The following is a 23,375-nucleotide window of genomic DNA, read 5'->3' as shown; positions in this document are numbered from 1 at the left end:
GTGCAGCTTAATCTGCTGCGTCACAGTGCCTGCTACACCTCCAAGTTTTTAAATGCTTCAAGATAAAAGCAGAAATGGGAACTCTGTGAAATCAGCAAAGCTACCTTGAGGCATTCTGTCTTTAAAATTTCAGGAAAATTAGTTTTCCATAAAAATGAGCAAACAATTGAGGTCAAATCCTACCCCGAGTAGTTATTTTAAGAGACTAAGAAGCAGGACAGTACACACACAATGAAAGTCCACCCAAACATAGGGCCACAAAATACATCAAAACTCAGGCCCGCTTCAAAATAAGGTGAAAGACACCACGGGAGTGAAACCAGACATGAAAGAACACCAAAAATCAGAATTAGAGAAGCTGACAGCGGAGAAAAACACTAAAAGACAAAACTTCAAAAAAGGAAACTAACCTAGGAGAAATTGGAACACAAATAAAACAGAAGAGAAAAACGTTAGAAGTGAAGAGGTAACAAAGTTCTAGAGGAAGTGACAAATATTGAAGACAGGCAATAAAGAGCCAACATCTGAGAGTCCCTGAAGAAGGAAGCTAAGGCCAGGGCAGAGAATAAACACCAAAAGCCGTAATTTTAGCAAAATTTCCTGACATTAGGAAATATTTGAAATTGCAAATCTCGCAATGTGTCTGAGAATATGGATCCAGAGTGGCTCATCCAGAACGACCAACACTAGGACATATTGTAGTACAGTCGCACTCTCAAAAGGAAAGAATTCCTTTGATTACCCAAGCGAAAATGAGCAGTGTCTTAGAGAAAATCAGTTAAGTCATAATCAGATTTCTTTCACTGCAATACTTGATGCCAGAAGGAAATGAAGTCACATGTGTAAGGTCCTTAGGGAAAGAAAATGTGAGCCCATAAGTTTGTATACATTCAAAAGCGCAGGTTACGGGGACTGGCGCTGTGGTAGAGCGGGTTAAGCTGCCGCCTGCAGTGCCGCCATCCCATATGGGCGCCGGTTCGAGTCCTGGCTGCTCCACTTCTGATCCAGCTCTCTGTTATGGCATGGGAAAGCAGTAGAAGATGGTCCCTGCACCCTCGAGGGAGACCCAGAAGAAGCTCCTGGCTCTTAGCTTTGGGTCAGCACAGCTCCGGCCGCTGAGGAGTGAACCAGCAGATGGAAGACCTCTCTCTCTGTCTTTCCTTCTCTCTCTGTATAACTCTGACTTTCAAATAAATAAATAAATAAATACATCTTTCTGAAAAAAAAAAAACAAAGGTGCAGGTTACAGTTATTAATTTGCGAGAACTCAGAAGATGGTGTTTCCATGAACCAGACACCAGAAGGGCCTGGTGGGAAATATTAAGCATACAGCTACTGAGCCAGCTCAGGCTGAGGGAAGAAGGAAGCAAGTGTGGTGTGTGATAGCTCTACGTTCTGGCACTGTGCGTGTAGTACAACTATGAGAAATAACAGAAGACAGGAGGAGAGCATATGCAGATATCTTTTCCCACTATTCTCAGCAAGTCGGTTGGTGCCGGTAGGGTTAGGATCATTAATCTTAGACTGCCGTGTGTATAACATGGAATAAAGTAAATGAATAAGTATGAGACGTTCCAATTATACCATCTCTTGCATTTGTGGAAGAAAGGATATGCAGATGACTTACAGAGTGATGTTGAGAGTAGGCTTGAGTTTAAATGCGAAGTTATTAGTATGACTTCACCAGCTTGTATTTTTAAAGGATCTTTGTGTAGGTGTGTGCACATTTCTAGTTCTGACTAATGCAAAGGCCAGCAGAGACCATCTCTAGTGCCCAGAGTGAAGCCTGAAAATATCAATGCTCACTAAAAGAAGCCGGGCAGCTTGGAGAAATGGCTGATCCCAGGTCTGGGGCAGAAAACGGGCAAAATGAGCTACAACATCTTATCACGCCAAACAGAGACTTTAAGAACATGTTAAAAGGTTTTAGGAGCGAATCCTGCACACACACCCCCCCCCCCCGAAAAAACCCCTAGTGGCCAAATTTAGAACCATTGAACTATAATAAGAGAAATATTAAACTAGTGAGTTTATAATGATTTTTAAATAAAACCCCAACTAGTCATCTTCAGATGATAACAGGGATCTGATATATCATCTCAAAATTGGTAAATAAAGGAAATATTCAAGTATTTATCCTGCCCTCCAGGGCAACCAGAGGCAGAAGGGGTTGTATCCCTCCCTCTTTCTTATTTTAATTTTTTTAAAAAAGATTTATTTATTTATTTATTTGAGAGGTAGAGTTACAGACAGAGAGAGGGAGAGGCAGAGAGAGAGAGAGAGAGAGAGAGAGAGAGAGAGATCTTATCTGCTGGTTCACTCCCCAGATGGTCGCAACAGCCAGAGCCAGGAGCCAGGAGCTTCTTCCAGGTCTCACATGTGAGTGAGAGCCCAAGCACTTGGGCCATCTTCCACTGCTTTCTGAGGCCATCAGCAGGGAGCTGAATCGGAAGTGAAGCAGCTGGGACTTGAACAGGTACCCATATGGGATGCTGGCACCACAGGTGGAGGCTTAATCTACCATGCCACAGTGCTGGCCCCTCTTATTTTAATTTTTAATTAGTTTTTTAAAAATATTTCAATATAGTTTGTAGATACAATTCTTTTTTTTTTTTTGGACAGGCAGAGTGGACAGTGAGAGAGAGAGACAGAGAGAAAGGTCTTCCTTTTTGCCGTTGGTTCATCCTCCAATGGCCGCCGCGGCCAGCGCGCTGTGGCTGGCGCACTGCGCCTATCCGAAGGCGGGAGCCAGGTACTTACCCTGGTCTCCCATGGGGTGCAGGACCCAAGCACTTGGGCCATCCTCCACTGCACTCCCAGGCCATAGCAGAGAGCTGGCCTGGAAGAGGAGCAATCAGGACAGAATCCGGCGCCCTGACCGGGACTAGAACCCGGTGTGCCGGCGCCGCAAGGCGGAGGATTAGCCTACTGAGCCGCAGTGCTGGCCTGTAGATACAATTCTTATAATGATAATCCTTCCCTCCCTCTTTTTTCCTCCTTCCCTTCTTCCTTTTGCTTTTTTTTAGTTTTCGAAATGACATCTTTTAAATTTACATTACAGTAAAAAGGCATAATGCTTCACCAAAGACCCTAGTTTAATGGTAATATAGATAACAGCTATAAACAATAATTGAATGAAAAAATGACCATTTCATCCATCTAACATTAGATTTCAAAGTAATCACAGATCATTAAAGCTATACTAGTATAACATTCTTTTTTTTTATTTGAAAGAGTTACACAGAGGCAGAGGCAGAGAGAAAGAGAGGTCTTCTATCCACTGGTTCACTCCCCAAATGGCCGCAATGGCCGGAGCTGGGCTGATCTGAAGCCAGGAGCCAGGAGCTTCTTCCGAGTCTCCCATGTGGGTGTAGAGGCCCAAAGACAGGCTATCTTCCACTGCTTTCCTACGACACAGCTGAGAGTTGGATGGGAAGTGGAGGAGCCAGGTTTTGAACCAGCGCCTATATAGGATGCCAGCACTGCAGACTGGGGCTTTCTTTACCCACTACGCCACAGAGCCAGCCCCAGTATAACATTCTTTTTTTTTTTTTTTTTTAAGATTTATCTATTTATTTGAAAGGGAGAGTTACAGAGAGGCTGAGGCAGAGAGAGAGAGAGAGAGAGAGAGAGAGAGAGAGATCTTCCATCTGCTGGTTCACTCCTCAAGTGGCCACAAGGACTTGGGCCAATCTTCCACTGCTTTCCCAGGCCACATCAGAGAGTTGGATCGGAAGTGGAGCAGCCGAGACTCAAATCATTGCTCTTATGGGATGCCGGCACTGCAGGCAGCGGTTTTACTCGACACACTACAGCACTGGCCCGATTATAACGTTCTTAATCATCAATTTCACAAAGGTATGAAACAGAATTTAAAAAACTATATTTGCGGCCGGTGCCGCGGCTCACTAGGCTAATCCTCCGCCTTGCGGCACCGGCACACCGGGTTCTAGTCCCGGTCGGGGCACCGGATTCTGTCCCGGTTGCCCCTCTTCCAGACCAGCTCTCTGCTGTGGCCCGGGAGTGCAGTGGAGGATGGCCCAGGTGCTTGGGCCCTGCACCCCATGGGAGACCAGGATAAGTACCTGGCTCCTGCCATCGGATAGGCGCGGTGCGCCAGCCGCAGCGCGCTGGCCGTGGCGGCCATTGGAGGGTGAACCAACGGCAAAAAGGAAGACCTTTCCCTCTGTCTCTCTCTCTCACTGTCCACTCTGCCTGTCAAAAAATAAAAATAAAAAAAAAATAAAAAGAAACTATATTTGCAGCGCTACTGATACACACAGACCCTCCCTTCTTCCCTCCCTCCCTCCTTTCGTTCCTTCCTTCCTTCCTCCCTCCCTCCCTTCCTTCCTCCTTCCCTCCTTTCCTCCTTTCCTTCCTTCCTTCCTTCCTTCCTCCCTCCCCCTCCCTCCTTTCTTTCCTTCCTCCCTCTTCCCTGCCTTCCTTCCTTCCTTCCTTCCTTCCTTCCTTCCTTCCTTCCTCCCTTCCTCCCTCCCTCCCTTCCCACACATAAGGGAGAACCTGTGGTACTTGTCTTTCTGTGTTCTGCTTATTTATTCCAACTAGGGGCAGGCACTGGATGCTCGGGATGCCAACAACCCGTATTAGAGTGCCCGGGCTGAGTTCCGGCTCTGCTTCCAGTTCGGGCCTCCTGCTAGCGCACACCCTGGGAGGCGGCAGATGATAGCTCCAGCACCTGGGTCCCCACCACCCATGAGGAAGGCCCAGATGGCATTCCTGGGTCTCACTTTGGCCTGGCCCATTCCTGGCTGTGGTGAGCATACGGGGAGTGAACAGCAGATGGAAGATCTCTCTCTGTTGGTGTGTCTCTGTCTCTCTGCTTTTCAAATACATTTTTAAAAGTTGATAAATAAAAACTTAAAAATATTCTGACCAATAACAAAGAAATAATGGAATAGCAGCATTTTAATGGATTTAGGCATTGGTGCGGGCACTGGCAGCTGCTCACATCACAAACAGATCTCTAGACTTCATGCGTCTCCTGATGAAGGAGTTTACATCACTTACCGTGTTGCCAGGGGGTCGAACCGGAGTCTGAGCCGGCCTCTGCATCCAGCTGCCAGGTAGCAAGCGGCACGTGGAATTTATCCTCGAGCGTCAGTCAGCAGAACCAGACTGTGAGAAACTGTTAGTCAGTTGTCCTAGGTTGTTAAACAGGTGAATTATAACAATGAAAGGGACGGATAGGGACATGGACAATTCATTGAGACACAACAGATGTCACATTCTTTAAAGAGCAAAGATACAGTGTCTAGGAGCGTATACTTGGTGACAACATCACTGGGAAAAAACCAGAAGAACTAATTACTATTAAAAGCCAGGATGGTGGTTTCTTCTGAGCAGTAGAAGGGTTGACACCGGGACAAGCACAGGGAGGATTTCTGTGGTGGCTCATGAGTTCATTTCTTGACCTTGACTGTGGGACAAGGTATTTTGTTTTTAAGTAATTATGTTTATTATATAATCAAAAGGGTTAGAGAGAGAAAAGTAATGACAAAGCAGCTAAAATATACCCATACTTTAAATCTAGTATTTTGTTCTGTTACGCGCCCATCTTGGGGACAGGCCCCGTCCTCAGCCCTAACAGCCCCCTTGGCGCCACTTCCTCATTCTATTGAGCCACAGCTTCTCTCTGCCTCCCTTCCCTGTCCAGCGACAGCCCCGTGACACAGCTGTCACCTCATCTGCATCAGGTTTCCAGGAGACACAGCTAGAATGCTAACCCAAGATCAAGGTTATCCATGAAGGGGAAAGATTATTTCTGTCTTTGTTTTTTAAACCCGTTACTTACACTTTCTGAGACTTAGAGAAGAGTCTTCCTCGCCTTTCTTTTCACCCCACCCCTTCCAAGGTGCTCATGGTGACTATGGAGTCCTCCTTCACGTGGGTGTTGTTCCTCCTATGCGGGCGGCAGCAATCAGAGAGGTTCAGTAGCATCCTCTGGGCTACGCAGCGAGCAGGAGGCTGTGTTAGGCCACCCGAGGGAATGCGTTGCCTGTTGGATCTCTGCTTGTTTTCTTTTCAATGCCATCTTGAGAAATGGGTTTTATTTTAAATGTTTTTCCTCTGCTGCTTCCTTGCTCGCCTTTCTGGCAAGGATCTGAGGAGTGCCTTGTTTCTGAATAGTAATGATTTTTTAAAATTTATTTATTTGAAAGGCAGAGTGACAAAGAGGAAGAGATGTGCAGAGACAGAGAGAGAGAGAGAGAGAGAGAGAGAGAGAGAGAAAGAGATCTTCCATCCTCTGGTTCACTCTCCAAATGGACACAATGGCCATGGCTGGGCCAGGCCAAAGCCAGGAGCCAGGAACTCCATCCAGGTCTCCCACATGGGTGCAGGGGCCCAATTCCTGGGTCCGTCTTCTGCTGCTTTCAGGTGCATCAGCAGGGGGCTGGGTCAGAAGCAGAGCAGCTGGGACTTGAACCCGTGCTCCTGTATGGGTTGCTGGCATCCCAAACGGCAGCTTAACTCACTGTGCCACAACGCTGGCTCCAAGTGCCATCTGAGAAATGGGTTTTATTTGGAATATTTTTCCTTCTGAGACTTCCTCGCATGCCTTTTTGGCAAGGACCTGAGAGCGCGTGCACCGTGTCTGAACGGCACCCGCTGAAGGTGTATCCTGAGTGGGCTGTTCCCCAATTTACTTCCCTAAACAAAGCAGAAGAGGCTTTGACAGAACTGGGACACGGGAAGCGGCAAAGTCAATTAAAGCTGATTTTTTTTTTCCAAGAGCCACATAAATGTTATAAAAGTGCCACATAGTTGAGCCATTCTAGCAGTTTTCCATCTGCTTTTGTTGTCTCTGGAAGAGGAAGTTTTTCTGGCAGTCCTCGGAATTGTCTTCAGTGACTTTGAGATGGTGGCGGCAAGTGCCAATCGGCACAGCCCCGCTCCGACGCGGAGGTTCAGAGCAGGAAGCCCTCGTTGATTTCTTTGGTTTTGCCCCTCCGGGGTGGAGAGAGGGCAGAGCGTGGGCTCCTTGACCCGGCAGAGCTGAGCACATCGAGGGTCGTCCCTCGGATGCGGTTTCCACAGGCACCCTTCTCTTCTCGGGCATAAACAGGCTGTTGCTGAACATACAGGCGTTCAGGAGATTCTATAAATTGAATCTTCCATCTTCTGCTAATATGGCTTTTGGCAATAAAGTCATTATCATGAAGTGCCATAAAAGGCAGCTTTTTTTTTTCATCTGTTGCCTACTCAGCATGGGGTTTATTGCTATTTAGAAGTCTGATTGCTAAATGCGAAACTAGTCAGGTCACCCTGCAGTACATGGATAGATGGGTCTCTGGTATGCCACCTGCTGTCATTCAGGATGACTGACAAATTTTTTTTTTTTTTTTTTTTGTGGAAAGACCTACAGTGGCAATAGACACATGCTCCCTGTATTTTTTTATTTCATTTTTTTTTTTTTTTAATTTGAGAGACACCAAGAGACAGATACACAGCAGAACTCTCCTGTGCTGCCTGCAACTACTGGGGCTGGGTCAAGGTCAAAGTTGGGGCTGGGGAATGCAATCCAGGACTCCATGGGGGTGGCAGGAACTCAGGGCCGTGAGCCCCCCTGCTGCTTCCTAGGGTGTGCATTGGCAGGAAGCCGGAATCAGGAGCAGAGTCAGGAATGAAACCCAGGTGCATATGCCGGCTCTGCCGCTGTCACTTCTGTTGCTGATTGGGCATTAGCAAACTGGTTCTAAAGGACATTGGAAGGTGTGTAGTGCTGCTTATTATCTGCACTCTGGGGCTGTGAAAAATTTTAGAATTGGATGAAATAGAATTTACCCCCGTCCCGCTCAAGAAATTGACATGCAAATTGGAGAATAACACTGAAAAATAAGAAAGCCCTTGAGAATCACCAAATGGCAAAGTCTCTTCATTTTATAAGAACTTGACAGTATAAGAGGGTTGGGGGGTACTTCGTAAGTGCTCCATGGGAGGTGGTTTATTCTTATTCTCATTCGGTCACACAGGTAGGGTTTTAGAGTGAACTGAGTGGTGATACAGGTGATATCAAAGGGGAGGAGACCTTTGGAGAGTGAGTGGGATCAGCATGATAGAAGGATTCTGAAGGCAGCGAGGTATAGATTAGGTCGACTCCCAGTTTAGGATGTGGCATTCTTGTATCTGTTAAGTGATTCTTCTACCTGCTTTCTAATTTCCAAGAGTGTTATTATTGTCTCTTCTTCTTGAAGGTTTATAGCTTTTATTTATTCTTTTTAGAAACTAACATTAGTATAATTTTAGAGAGAGAATGGAAGTAGATACATCCATCATATGGTAACATTCAAAAGAAATAGCTTCATTTTTTTCAGGTTTACTGAGATACAATTGTATGTGTTTACAGTATACAATTTGATGCTTTAATATAAGTGTACATTGTGAAATGATGACCACAGCAGTTGACATATCCATTCCTCACATCATTATCATTTTTGTAGTGAGACCATTAAGGTCTACCATTTTAGTAATTTCCAAAAATACATTATTATTAACTATGGACACCATGCTGTGCATAGATCTCCAGAAAGTATTTATCCTAACTCAGCTTTGTACCCTCCGACCACTCTGTCCCTGTTCTCCGTTGACCTTCCTCTGTAACCAGCATCTATTCTCTGCTTCTGTAAATTCCACTTTTAAGCTTCCATGTATGTGTAAGATCATGTAGTGCTTGTCTTTTCGTATCTGGCTTAGCATCATGTTCTCTGGGTCCATCCACCTTGCCAGTGACACAATTTTTTAAAGGCTAACTAGTATTCCATTGTATTTTCCATCAATTCATCCATCAATGGACACTTAGGTTGCTGCCATATTTTTCTTGGCCATTGTGAACACGGGAGTGCGGCTATCCCTTCAGCATCCTTTCCTTTGGTATATACACACTAGTGGTATCGCTGCATCATATGGAAGTCCTATTTTTAATTTTTCAAAGAACCACCATCTATTTTCCATAGTGGCTCAGATGATGTGCATTCCTACAATGGTGTGAGATGATATCTCACTGTGATTTTAATTTGTATTTCCCTGGTGGTTAGTGATGGTGAGCAGTTTTTGTATACCTGTTGGCCATGTGTGTGTCTTCTTTTGAGAAATGTTGATTTGAGTTCTTTGCCGATTTTAAATTAGGTTATTTGTTTTCTTGCTGTTGAGTTGTTTGGATTCCTTATATGTTTTGGAAGTTAACTCCTGGCTGATGGGTGGTTTGCAAATATTTTCTCCCATGCCGTAGATTGTCTCTTGGCTCTGTTTATTCTTTCTTTTTTTGTGTAGAAGCTACTTAGTTTGATGTAATCCCATTTGCCTGTTTGTGCTTTTGTTGTCTGTATTTTTGGGATCACATCCAAAATGTCTCTGCCCAGATCAATGTCAAGCAGCTTTCTCCAGTATTTGTCCTAGTAGTTTCACCATTTCAGATCTTAAGTTTTCAATCCATTTTGAGTTGATTTGTGAATATGGTATGAGGTAAGGATCCAGTTTCATTCTTCTGCATACAGATATTCAGTTTTCCCAGCAGTGTTTTTTTTTTTTTTTTTTTTTTTTTTGACAGGCAGAGTGGACAGTGAGAGAGGAGAGAGAGAGACAGAGAGAAAGGTCTTCCTTTGCCGTTGGTTCACCCTCCAATGGCCGCTGTGGCCGGCGCACTGCGCTGATCCGATGGCAGGGGCCAGGTGCTTCTCCTGGTCTCCCATGGGGTGCAGGGCCCAAGCACTTGGGCCATCCTCCACTGCACTCCCTGGCCACAGCAGAGAGCTGGCCTGGAAGAGGGGCAACCAGGACAGAATCCGGTGCCCCAACCGGGACTAGAACCTGGTGTGCCGGTGCCGCAGGCGGAGGATTAGCCTAGTGAGCCGCGGCGCCGGCCCCCAGCACTGTTTATTGAAGAGATGGTCCTTTACCAATTGTGTGTTCTTGGCACTTCTGTCAAAGATCAGTTGACCAGAAATGTAGATTTATTCTGAGCTCTCTGTTTTGTTCCATTCGTCTGTCTGTTTTTACACCAGTACCACATTGTTTTTTTTTGTTGTTGTTGTTGTTTTTGTTTTCATTTTTTTTGACAGGAAGAGTGTACAGTGAGAGAGAGAGAGAGAGAGAAAGGTCTTCCTTTACCGTTGGTTCACCCTCCAATGGCCGCTGCGGCTGGCACTCTGTGGCCAGTGCACCACGCTGATCCGATGGCAGGAGCCAGGTGCTTCTCCTGGTCTCCCATGCAATGCAGAGCCCAAGCACTTGGGCCATCCTCCACTGCACTCCCGGGCCACAGCAGAGAGCTGGACTGGAAGAGGGGCAACTGGGACAGAATCCGGCGCCTCGATCGGGACTAGAACCCGGTGTGCCGGCGCCGCAGGTGGAGGATTAGCTTATTGAGCTGAGTACCAGCCACCACATTGTTTAATTATTGCAGCTTTGTTCTATACAGGATGATCCCTAACTTACAATGATTTTTACTTGTGATTTTTTTTTTTACTTTATGATGGTACAAAAGTGATACACATTCAGTAGAAACCATATTTCAAATTTTGAATTTTAATTTTTGTCCCAGGTTAGTGATATGTGGTACAATAGTCTCTTACCCCAGCTTCATGATCATGAGGGTTAACAACTGGTCCTCTGCAGTGCACTGTGTTGCTAAGCAATGATGTTCCGTTGTTTGGGTGTACTAATGCCTTTTGACCTATGATATTTTTAACTTATGATAGGTTTACTGGGATGTAACTAACTACATCGTAAGTTGAGCAGCATCTGTATTTTTGAAATCAAGTAGTATATTGCCTCCAGATGAGTTCTTTTTGCTCAAGATTGCCTTGGAGATTGGGGCTCTTTGAGGCTCTATGTGAATTTTAGCATTGTTTTTCTATTTCTCTCCTAAAATACTACTAGAATTTTGATAGAAATTGCATTGAACCTGTAGGTCGCTTTGGGTGGTATGGACATTTTAACAAAAGTAATTCTTCAAATCTATGAACATAGGATATCTTTCCATTTTCCATTTCTTCTTCCATTTCTTTCTTTCTTTTCTTTTTCTTTTTCTTTCTTTCTTTCTTTCTTTCTTTCTTTCTTTCTTTCTTTCTTTCTTTCTTTCTTTCTTTTTTTTTTTTTGACAGGCAGAGTGGACAGTGAGAGACAGAGAGAAAGGTCTTCCTTTTCCCTTGGTTCACCCCACAATGGCTGCTGTGGCCGGCGCACCGCGCTGATCGGAAGCCAGGAGCCAGGTGCTTCTCCTGGCCTCCCATGCGGGTGCAGGGCCCAAGGACCTGGGCCATCCTCCACTGCACTCCCGGGCCATAGCAGAGAGCTGGCCTGGAAGAGGAGCAATCAGGACAGAATTTGGTGCCCCGACCGGTACTAGAACCCGGGGTGCCGGCACCGCAGGTGGAGAATTAGCATACTGAGCCGTGGCACTGGCCTCTTCTTCCATTTCTTTAATCAAAGTTTTATGGTTTTCAGTGTGCAGATCTATTACTTCCTTGGTTAAGTTTATTCCTAAGTAGCTTTTTTTTTTTTTTGAGGCTATTGTAAATGGAATTGTTTTCTTGTTTTCTTTTTCAAATAGTTCATTGCTAGTGTATAGAAACACTACTGATTTTGGAATGCTGATTTTGTTTACTAAAACTTTTCTGAATTCATTTATTCTAACAATATTTATGTGGAGTCTTTAGGGCATCCAACATGCATCTTGAAGCAAACAGAGACAATTTTGATCCTTTTCTAATTTGGATGCCTTTTATTTCTTTTTCTTGCCTAATTACCCTGGCTACATTGAGTAGAAGTGGTGAGAATGGGCATCTTTGCCTTATTACCAAACTTAGCAGAAAAACGTTCAGCTTTTTGCCATAGAGTATGAAGTTTGTTTGCTGTGAGCTCATTGCATAGGACCTTTCTTATGCTGAAGTACACTCCTGTATCTAATTTGTTGAGTATTTTTTTAATCATGAAAGGCTGCTGCATTTTGTCAAATGCCTTTTCTGCATTTGCTGAGATGATTATTTGACTTTTATCCTTCAGTTTGTTAATATGATATTTCACATTTAGTGCTTTGCATATGTTGAATCATTCTTGCATCCCAGGGATAAATCCTATTTGGTCATGGTGTATGAGCCCTTAAATGTGTTGCTGAATTTGGTCTGGTAGTTGAGAATTTTTGTAGCTATATTCATAGGGATATTGTTCAGTAACTCTCTTTCCTTGTAGTGTCCTTGTCTGGCTTTGTTATCAGGTCATGCTGGCTTCATGAAATGAATTTGCAAGTGTTCCTTCCTCTTCAGTTTTTTGGAAGAGTTTGAGAAGAATTTGCAATTATTCTTCCTTAAACATTGGTAGAGATTTTTAATTAGTGACTCAGTCTCCTTCCTCTTTAGTAGTCTGTTCAGATTTTCTACTTTTCATGTTCCAGCCTAGGTTGCATATTTCTAGATATTTATCCATTTCTTCTAGGATATCAGTTTGTTGGCATAGTGTATAACCTTTCTTGGTAGTCTCTTCTGATCCTTTGTACTTATGTGATATCAACTATGTCTCTAACTTAAGACTTTGAGTCTTTCTCTTTTTCTTTTTCTTAGTCTAGCTAAAGATTTATCAAATCTGGGGCTGGCACTGTGGCGTAGAGGGTTAAGCTGCTGCCTGCAGTGCTGGCATCCCATACGGGCGCCAGTTCTGATCCAGCTCTCTGCTATGGCCTGGGAAAGCAGTAGAGGATGGCTCAAGTGCTTGGGCCCCCAGACCTGCGTGGGAGACCTGGAACAAGCTCCAGGCTCCGGGCTTCGGGTAGGCCCAGCTCTGGCAATGCAGCCATTTGGGGAGTGAACTAACAGATGGAAGATCTCCCTCTCTCTCTCTCTCTCTCTGTAACTCTGCTTTTCAAATAAATAAATAAATCTTTAAAAAAGTTATCAAATCTGTTTATCTTTTAAAAAACCCTACTCTTAGTTTAATTGATCTTTTTGTTGTTTTTCTGGTATCTATTTCCTTTATTTCTTCTTTAGTCTTTATTATTTCCTTCTTTCTGCTGACTTTGATCTTAGTCTTTTTTGTTTGTTTCTTCAAGGATAAAATTATGTTGTTTTGATCTTTATATTTCGCTAATGTAGTTCTCTATCATCATAAACTTCCCTCTTAAATAACTTTTGTTAATTCCCCTAAGTTATTGTGTACTGTTTCAGTTTTCATTTGTCTCAATATTTTTGATTTGTTTTTTTTTTTTTTTGCTTATTCTTTGGCTCACTGGTTGTTCAAAAATGTGAGAGTGTGTTGTTTAATTTCTGCATACTTATGAATTTTCCTCTCATTACTGAATTTTTAGTTTCATGCCACTGTGGTCAGAGAATTAACTGATAATTTTAGTGTTCTTAAATTTGTTGACTTATTTTGTGGCCTATCATATAATCTAACCTGGAGAATGTTTCATGTGCATTTGAAAATAATGTATTATGTTGTTCTTGTATGGAATGTTCTGTGTGTTTCTTTTGGGTCTATTTGGTCTGTAGCATTGTTCAACTCTTCTGTTTCCTTATTGACATTGACTGTTTTCTGGATTATGTGCCCATTGTTGAAAATGGGATATTGAGGTCCTGTACTATTATTGTATTGCTCTCTATTTCTCCTTTAATTTCTTAATATTTATATATTTAGTTATTCCAGTGTTGGGTGTATTTATATTAATTTTTCTACCTTACTGATTGACTCCTTTATCATTATATATTATGATGTTTCTGGTGAGTTTTTAAACTTTAAGCTATTTCATCAGCTGTAAGATTAGCCCTCTTTGCTCTCTTGGTTACCATTTGCATGGAATATCTTTTTCATTCCCTTGATTTTTTTTTTTTTTTTTTTTTTTGCCAGGCAGAGTTAGACAGTGAGAGCAAGAAACAGAGAGAAAGGTCTTCCTTCCGTTGGTTCACCTCACCAATGGCTGCTATGGCCGGCGCACTGTGCCAATCCGAAGCCAGGAGCCAGGTGCTTCCTCCTGGTCTCCCATGGGGTGCAGGGCCCAAGCACTTGGGCCATCCTCCGCTGCACCCCCAGGCCACAGCAGAGAGCTGGACTGGAAGAGGAGAAACCGGGACAGAATCCAGCACCCCGACTGGGACTAGAACCTGAGGTGCCAGCACCACAGGTGGAGGATTAGCCAAGTGAGCCACATTGCCAGCCCATTCCCTTGACTTTTAGCCTATGTGTATCCTTCAAGCAAAGTGAATTTCTTGTGGGCAGTATATAGTTCTTGTTTCTTTTAACCTACTCAGTTGCTGTACATATTTTATTAGAGAATAGAATCCATTTATACTTTTTTTTATTTGACAGATAGAGTTATAGAAAGTGAGAGAGAAACAGAGAGAAAGGTCTTCCTTCCGTTGGTTCACCCCACAAATTGCTGCTACGGCCGGCATGCTGCGCCGATCCAAAGCCAGGAGCCAGGTGCTTCTTCCTGGTCTCCCATGCAGGTGCAGGGGCCCAAGTACTTGGGCCATCCTCCACAGCCTTCCCTGGGCCACAGCAGAGAGCTGGACTGGAAGAGAAGCAACAGGGACTAGAACCCGGCACCCATATGTGATGTCAGTGCTGCAGGCAGAGGATTAACCAAGTGAGCCGTGGCGCCAGCCCCTCCTACTTTTAATTCTTCTGGTTAACATTTCCTGTCTTCTTGGTTATTTGATCATTTTAACGTTTTTGAAAATTTCATGAAACAATTTGTGGTTTCACAGCAGTTGTAACAAGTAATACCAAAAGATTCTTTGTGTAGTTTTCTCAGATTTCCCCAATGAGAACATTTTATAAAATTATAGTATATAATCACAACCAGAATATTGGTATTGGTACATTCCACCAGTGTTTTCTGGATTTCCTGTTTTATTTGCGCTGGCTGTGTGTGTGTGTGTGTGTGTGTGTGTGTTCAGTTCTATACAGTTGGATCACCTGCTTATATTTGTGTATCCACCACCCAGTCAAGATAATGAACAGTTTCAGCATCATAGAAAGCCCAAGGAATATTTGTGTTTTCTTTCTGTCTTCACACTCTGCTTCTTTCAACTGACCTTGTCCTAACTTCTGGCAACCATTAATCTCTCCTCCATTCTTTTCAAAAGTGCTAGATAAGTGCAGTCATACAGTTTATAATGTTCTGAGTTGGCCTTTTCGCTCATTTCGTGGTTGTGTGTTCCAATAATTGATGAGTCACAGACTGTGACATGTATGTACCAAGGTGGTTTAAACACTCGGCAGTTAAAGAACATCTAAGCTGATTTCAGTTTTTGGCTAATACAAATGAAGTCACTATGAAGATTCATGTATTATTGGAATCCATTTTCCTGTATCCATTTTTTTTGTAATGTTTCAATACAGTTTCATTGTATTTGGGCTTACAATGAACTTGCTTTTCAATCTATTTAGAATCAGTGTTACACTACTCAGAAGTGATACAGAGGGTGGGTGCTATTGTGTAGCAGGTGAAACCTCCACCTGAGGCGCCAGCATCCCATATGGGCACTGGTTTGAGTCTCGGCTGCTCCACTTCTGATCCAGCTCCCTGCTGGTGACCTGGGAAAACAGTGGGATATTGCCCCTGCCCCCACATGGGAGACCTGGAAGAAGCTCCTAGCCCCTGGCTTCAGATCAGCTCAGCTCTGGCTATTGTGGCCATTTGGAGATGGAAGACTCTCTATGTCTCTCCCTCTGTTTCGCTGTAACTCTTCCTCTCAAATAAATAAATAAATCTTTTTTTGAAAGTCTGAAAACAAAAAAGAAGTGATGACAACCTCATCACCTTATAGGTCCCGCTACCCTTCCCTCAACACCTTCATGTTTTAGTTGTCTTACGCATTAAACCTTTATCTTTTCAGTGGGATTCAGTCTATGAGTTCAGACCAGATCTATGGGTTGTAGTTCCAATGGGAATTCAATTTTCAAAGCCTGGATCCGACCCAAATGTGCTGCACCAGTGTTCAGTCTGGGATTGGGGCTGTGGTTTATCCTGTTGCTGAGTTCACAAAGTGGATGGCTTGGTGCTTGGAATTATGTCCTTTTCCTCCAATCTGCCAGAGTCCCCAAATGCATGCATCCTGTCTTTGTTTTATAGCTGAGTTCAGTAGGAGAGAGAGGGTAGTGTGTACTTTTTTCCATCTCACGGTGGGAACCAGAAAGCCTGCATTCACTCTGTCTTCCAAACACTTGTTGGCACTTGATGCATCCACCAGGAAGTGTTTCATTGTCTTCGTGAAATCCTGCGTTTGTTGTAAGTTCCATATGGGGTTTTGTCAGAGTGGTTAAGAGCCTGGGCTCAGATCCAGGCCCTGCTCTCAGTGCCGGCCTCCTGCTCATGTGCGCTCTGCGGCAGCAGGTGATGGCTCAAATGGTTGGGTTCCTGCCACCTGAGGGGGAGACCCACGATTAAGTTATTGCTCCTGACTTCAGCCTGGTCATTTGGGAAGTGAACTAGTGGATGGGAGATCTTTAAATTTTGACTATTTTTTTCTTGGTTTTCTTGCCTGGTGTGACTGGGTTTCTTTTAGTTCAATTTAAAGATCTTAGGATTCTTTGATAATGGGTATATATTAAAAATATGGAGGTCAGCACCGTGGCTCACTAGGCTAATCCTCCACCTGCGGTGCTGGCACCCCGGGTTCTAGTCCTGGTTGGGGCACTGGATTCTGTCCCGGTTGCTCCTCTTCCAGTCCAGCTCTCTGCTGTGGCCTGGGGGTGCAGTGGAGGATGGCCCAAGTGCTTGGGCCCTGCCCCTGCATGGGAGACCAGGAGGAAGCACTGGCTCCTGGCTTCGGATCGGCGCAGTGCGCCGGCCGTAGCAGCCATTTGGGGGGTGAACCAATGGACCAACAGAAGGAAGACCTTTCTCTCTGTCTCTCTTTCTCTCTCACTGTCTAACTCTGCCTGTCAAAAAAAAAAAAAAAATATGGAAGAATGGGGCTGGCTGGTGATGTTGTAGGTTAAGCCTCTGCCTGCGGCACAGGCATCCCATATGGGTGCTGGTTTGTGTCTCGGTGGTTCTTCTTCCTATTTGGTTCTCTGCTTAAGGCCTGGGAAAGCAGTGGAAGATGGCCCAAGTGGTTGGGCCCCTGCCCCCACACAGGAGACCTGGAAGAAACTCATGGCTCCTTGCTTCTGGCTCCTGGCTTTAGATTGGCCCAGCTCCGCCCATTGCAGTCATTTGGGGAGTGAACCAGTAGATGGAAGACCTTTCTCTCTGTCCCTCTCTGTCTGTAACTGTATCTCTCAAAAAAATAAAATCTTTTTAAAAATATGGAGGAATGAAGAAGTTCAGGTTGATTAGAAATCTGCTGTTCTGTTTCTTGAGCTTGTTGGTTTTCAATAAGATTTTCTGCAATTCTAAAAGAATAGCTAAGTCTCTCCCTTCACAATAAGCAAATCAATTAAGTGCTATGGATCCTTATCTGGCAGGCGAGGTCCCAGGATCACAAAGGTTGCTTTTCCAGGGCAAGGCTCATCCACTGCACCACAGATGTGCCGACCCTGCGATTTCCCCAACTGTGGGAAACTCGGCTGCATAACTTGTGGTAGTGGGGGACTGCGTTCATGCTTTCTCCTAAAAAAAATTTATTAAAACGTGCTGTGGTTTGGATGTCAGTTTGCATGTCCCTCCCAAGGCCCATGCGCTAAAGATCTGGTCCCCAAAGTCTATGTTAATGGATTAATGGTTAATGGTGGCATTAGGTAGCAACTTAACCCATTGGTGATGTCTTGAGAAGTGATGAGCTTGGACTGGGTGTCAGGGTGGGGCCTCATTATTTGAGTCATGGTGGCTTTACAAGGAGAGACCACATCGGTGTGGACTCCATGCACTACTTTCTGCTTCCTGGCCCGCAGTGGAGCCAGTGCTCTGTTCTCCACCATGGCTGCCTTTAGCAAATGCTGAACTAATGTGACTGCTCCATCGTGGACTGTAAACCTCCCAAACCCCCTTCCTTCATAAGTAGGACTTTCTGGGGTTTAGTGATAGTGAGGAAAAGCTGCCTAAAACCAAAAGTATTTTATTTGTTCATACTATGATAATAAAAAATCCTTTACATCTATATATTGCTTTTATGCCTCAAGGTTGGTTCTTTTCTTGAAATTGATCATCATAGCTTTCCCCCTTATGCATCGACATCTACCATGTTTCCTTTTAAAAATAATTACTTTTATATTACTTTCTTTGGGATTTTTGTCACCCCACATTGCTAGTTATCTAAGTATGATCTTGAAAGTTGTCTTCATAATTCTGAAATCTTTCCTGGGTAAAATTACCCAGTCTCATTTTTAGACTAGTACTCAGCCAAAAGAGTTGGTCATCTCCGAATTTCTTCTCTTAACAGATTGTCATCAGCGTGAACGTTCAGCTTAATGCCTGCATGACATACAGGTGAAGCTGGAGTCTGGGACTTGATTTTATCCACACGTACGCTGCTTTTAACTTTAACTTTTTATTAACAAAGCTACTATGAAAGCAAAGTGTTTTCTGTTGCCAATTTAACTTCTTTAATTAAAAATGAAAGTTATAAAGTAGTAGTGCCATGGGTGAAGTTCTCATATCATCAGAACGGGGAAGATGGGTTTAAAATTAAAACTGTTGGCATCGTGGTGACTGCAGCACAGCGTCAGGAGCTTTGACACTTTAATGGAAAACGGATACCAATGCCTTAAACTCTTCTAGTATTACCTTTTAAACAAAATCATAAAACTATAAGAGGCATGACTATGAGAAAGGCACTGATGAAAGCAGAGGGTGCCTTGGGAAGATGGGAGTTGGAAAGATTAAAGCATGAATACTCGGGGTTTCAAGTTCTAAACGAATGTGTGTCCCTGCTCTTAAACGAGGTCAGGCAGAGCAGAATTCCGCCTCACTCTTAGCAGCCTCACAAAGTGGGCAGGTGTCGACACAAACGACTATTCTGGAATGTGCTGAACCCTATTGCAGCCAAGCCCAGGGAGCACCCTGATTACTCTCTGTGTGCCAGCTGGATGGCTCGAGGAGTTAGTTTTTTGTGCCTACAATGCAAAATACTTCGAAGATTTTTTTTTTGAGTCTTAAGATCCCTCCCTTCAATGTCGAATTCTATCAGAAATTATCTTTTATTTATTTATTTATTTTTTGACAGGCAGAGTGGACAGTGAGAGAGAGAGAAAGGTCTTCCTTTTCCATTGGTTCACCCCTCAATGGCCGCTGCGACTGGTGCGCTGTGGCCGGTGCACCACGCTGATCTGAAGCCAGGAGCCAGGTGCTTCTCCTGGTCTCCCATGTGGGTGCAGGGCCCGAGCACTTGGGCCATCCTCCACTGCACTCCCGGGCCACAGCAGAGAGCTGGCCTGGAAGAGGAGCAACCGGGACAGAATCTGGCGCCCCAACCGGGGCTAGAACCCGGGGTGCCGGCACCACAGGCGGAGGATTAGCCTATTGAGCTGTGGCGCCACCCCAGAAATTATCTTTTCAAACATAGTTGCTCATCTATGATGAGCTCTCCCTGTATCTGTTGGGATTAGCGTATCTGTCATACTTGTTCAGCTCATCCAATGCAATGTCCAACATTTTATAGAATTGTGTTCCTTTCCACCAGAAAAAGCCAAATGCTATCCCCGACATGGTTCATAAAATATTAACAGATTTCTCCAATATAAGTTTTATACACAAGAGGTATTTCAGGCATATAAAATGTTCCATCTATAAAGACTTTCACACAAAAATATCTGGGGCTTGAAACTCACAGTAAAAGCGTAATAGTAAAACTGAATTAATTTCATGGTAATTTATCATCGTTAAGATTTAAAGTGGGAGGAGGCGAAGGATCTTTCTGTCAGGTCCCTTGCTCGTGTCTTCCAGTAAGAAGTGAAGGCTGAAAACAAACAGCAGGGTGGTGGTGTATGTGTGTCAGGCACCCCCTCCCCCAAGCCTATGGGCTGGTCCTTCTCAACGTATTTGGCCAAGGTTGTAGACATTGAGGCCCAACAACACTGACACTTCCAGAAGGTTTGGTTCTGAGATGAAGCTTCTGCGGCTGACAGAGTGGACCTCCCGCGATTGACAGCCACCCGCTGGAGCGGCTGCCCAGGGCGAGCAGGACTCCGTGGCCTGCTGGACTGCAGGGCCCAGAAGGCTGGAGGCAGCCCCGCTCCTCCCCGGTCAGACCCTGTTGCTCAGTCTGCCATGTATCAGGAAGGGGCCGTGGGGCCCATCCATCCTGGCCATCTCTGGCGGAGCAGGGCTGCCACAAACAGTAACCCCTGCGTGGGCTGTTGAGTAGGTAGCAGGAGTTTTCCCACGGTCTCCCGCATCACTCACTACGCTACTTCATAAAACAATCTGGTAGGAAACTTTCCCTCTTTAGACCACCTTCCAGGCTGGGTGGGAAATCATCGACCCTCTCACCTGCCCGTCTCTGCAGAGGACACACGTGTCCTGCTAAGGCATCCTTTTATGTTTTAAGCAGCTTTGTAGCTTTGTGTGTGTGGGTTTTCTAGGATTGTGCTTTGCTTCATTTTCCCCGTGTGATTCATTAGTATTTCTCCTGTTGTAGAAGGTTATCATTAATAACCACATTAATAGTCAGAAAAGCATCTACATTCGGGGCAGCAGTTATTCTACAGGAAATTAGGTTAGTTGCTTTCATGTCTAACCTCATTTCCCTGGACTTTTAATTTTTTTCCCATTCTTGAACTTGCTTTATTGTTTTTATATGTTTATATATTGAAATACACACTCTCTGCAAAATCTTAAGAAAATCCTGAACAATGAAAAGAGGTTAGCAAAGACTGCCCATTATTCTGCTCCCTGGAGACAGCCTCCCTTCTAGTTTGAATTTAGTCTTTCTGGCCCTCTTTAGGTGACTAGAAATACCACTGTCTGCATGTGGTCTACATGTGATCCAGCACTACGCCCTCTCCTTAGGATGCTCCCACCTCCCTTGCCCAGACGACTCAGCCAACACACTGGCATGGTCCAACTTTTAATTTTATGACCACAAACCACAGAGGGGCCCTGAGCACAGCTGAAGTAATGCAACCCCATTGCCCCAGTTGGTGGACTCCGCCACTCCTCAGAATCGCCAGTTTACGCCTTCTCATCTCTCGTCCAGCCTTTAACACCCTTTCCTTTCCTCGTGTTTGGATGATGACCCTGTTTCCTATTTCACTGAGAAAACAGAAGTAATAAAACGAGGACTATCTCGCCACCCAGCCATCAACTCTAACCCAGCAGCACCCTCCCCAGCTACCATCAGCACCCCCCACTCATACATTTCCCTCAGCTCCCTAGGGTTTATCTCAACTCCTTCAATCCCAGAGGTATAAAAGCTATTATACTCTCTCCCACCTTGAAAACACTTCGGGGCGTGTGTTTGGTCTAGCAGCTAAGATGCTTGCAGCCAGTGTTGGTGTGCCTGGGTTTGAATTCCAGTTCCACTCCCAATTATAGCTTTCTGTGGGACATGGCAGGTGATGGCTCAGATAGTTGCCTGCCGCTCACATGGGAGACCTGGATTGAATTTCTGGCCCCTGGCCTCACCCTGGCCCAGCCTCAGCTGTTGGAGGCATTTGGAAAGTAAACCAGTAGATGGGAATTGTCCCTTTCTCTCTGTCTCACACACACACACACACACACACACACACACACAAATATTTCTTGTCCCATATCTCTCCCATCTATGACCACATTTCTTTGACTCTTTTTTATGGCATAATTTCTTAAGAGTTGCAGTTGACTTACCATTTCTAATCTGTATGGATTGTATTTTCTTGTTTTCTGTATTCTGGATGCACCAGCATTTGGGGCCTTGATCCTGGAGAGACTGTCTCTCCTAGGGCTAATTAATTCCTAGAGACAGCAAATAACGTCCCTTTGAGCATGCCTTTGATATATGAACCAACAAATCCAGAACCCATACCCCAAACCATCTCCTTTATCATACAAATTCCCACACACCAAGCTAATAAGCTCTCTGCCCCAGATGACCCCAGGGCCAGGAACCAGACAGCTAGGGACCAGTCCTAGAGCCCAGGACTAGCTGAAATTATTCAAATGATCCAGTCCTAGGCTCGGTCAGGGCACCTGCCCTGCCTTATCCATCCTTCCTGTGAAAACCCCACCGAAGTTTCTGGGTCCTGCTCTGCCCTCTCCCCTTTGCCTCGTGACTGGCCTGGAACCGCGTGGACTACAAGGTGTGCTGTGCCTCCTGTTTCTCGGGAACTGAGAATAAACTTCTTCCTTCACAACAGTCGTTTCTGTGTCTGCCTGTCTTGTCGTGCCTGATCAACACAAAGCTCAGGCACCAACTGTAGAACTCCTCTTTGCTGCAATCAGACCTTTGTCCCCACCAGTCCTCTGAAATGGATCCTAGGAGAATGCCTGCATCTTGCCACATTCAGTGGTTACTTCTTGGTCCTTATGTCACCTGAGTTCCTGTGGATTTAGTAGATTTTTCAGGATCTCCTTTCTCAGCTGTCAGACTCTGGGTCTCCACACTGGCTGCTCCTTCTCAGGCTCCGCTGCCTGTCTTTCTCCTCTGTGTGCTCCAGTGCCATCTGGGTTCCATCCTCAGGCATCTTCACATCCCTGTCTACTCTGAGGCTGTGGGCAATCTCTGAGAGCCAGAGAGAGAGAGAGAGAGAGAGAGAGAGAGGGAGGGAGATCCCCTCCCCTGGCTCACTCTCCAAATGCCTGCAATGGCTCAGGTTGGGCTGACCCAAGTACTTGAGCCGTCACTGCTGCCGCTCAAGGTGTGCATTAACAGGAAGCTGCGACTGAGACTGAAGCTGCGACCCAAATCCAGGCGCTCTGATGTGGGATGCGGGTGTCCAAGCAGTGTTGCAATTGCTAGGCCAAATGCATGTAAATACCCTGTATTTCCTGATGGCTCCCAAGTTTTCACTTTTTCCTTTCTTATTATTAATCCTGTTTTTGATGGACAAATCATAATTTATGGGTACAATGTGATGCTTTTATAGATGTGTACAATGTGCAGTGATTCAGTTGAGCTAATTAGCATATCCATCACCTCACTTACCTATCATTTCTTACAGTGAGACACTTGGAATTTACCTGTAGTTATTATGAAATATGCAATACATTATTACTGACTACAGCCATCCTGCTGGGCAACAGATCTCAAAAACCGAATCCTCCCATCTGTCTGACACTTTTCAGCTCATTTTTATTGAGCTATGATTCACATAAAATAAAATTAACCATTAATCACTTTAAAGTGAGCAGTTCACTAGGTAGAGGTAATGGTGGTACAACATTTTGAATTGAATGCGTTAAAATGATTAATGTTCCACACTAAATGTTAGTGTATTTGCTCTTATGCCACCGTTGTCTCTCTCTAGGGCCAAGACTTTGGCACTGCCCCAGAAGGAAACCCTAC

At 44.6% G+C, this 23,375-nt stretch overlaps 1 long non-coding RNA gene and 1 other non-coding gene across 7 annotated transcripts in view; both read left to right on the top strand.

Annotated features, from left to right (window-relative positions):
* The window catches only part of LOC103348448 (uncharacterized), a 220,030-nt gene that overhangs the window by 154,875 nt on the left and 41,780 nt on the right, over window positions 1-23,375 (top strand). The window lies entirely within an intron of this gene.
* Window positions 17,407-17,569, top strand: LOC127491431 (U1 spliceosomal RNA). The gene has a single exon (XR_007920091.2). It is a non-coding gene; the product is annotated as a U1 spliceosomal RNA (small nuclear RNA).

The sequence above is a fragment of the Oryctolagus cuniculus genome, chromosome 18 (genome assembly GCF_964237555.1).
Source record: "Oryctolagus cuniculus chromosome 18, mOryCun1.1, whole genome shotgun sequence".
Lineage (NCBI taxonomy): Eukaryota > Metazoa > Chordata > Mammalia > Lagomorpha > Leporidae > Oryctolagus > Oryctolagus cuniculus.
This window is presented reverse-complemented; position numbering and strand designations above follow the sequence as displayed.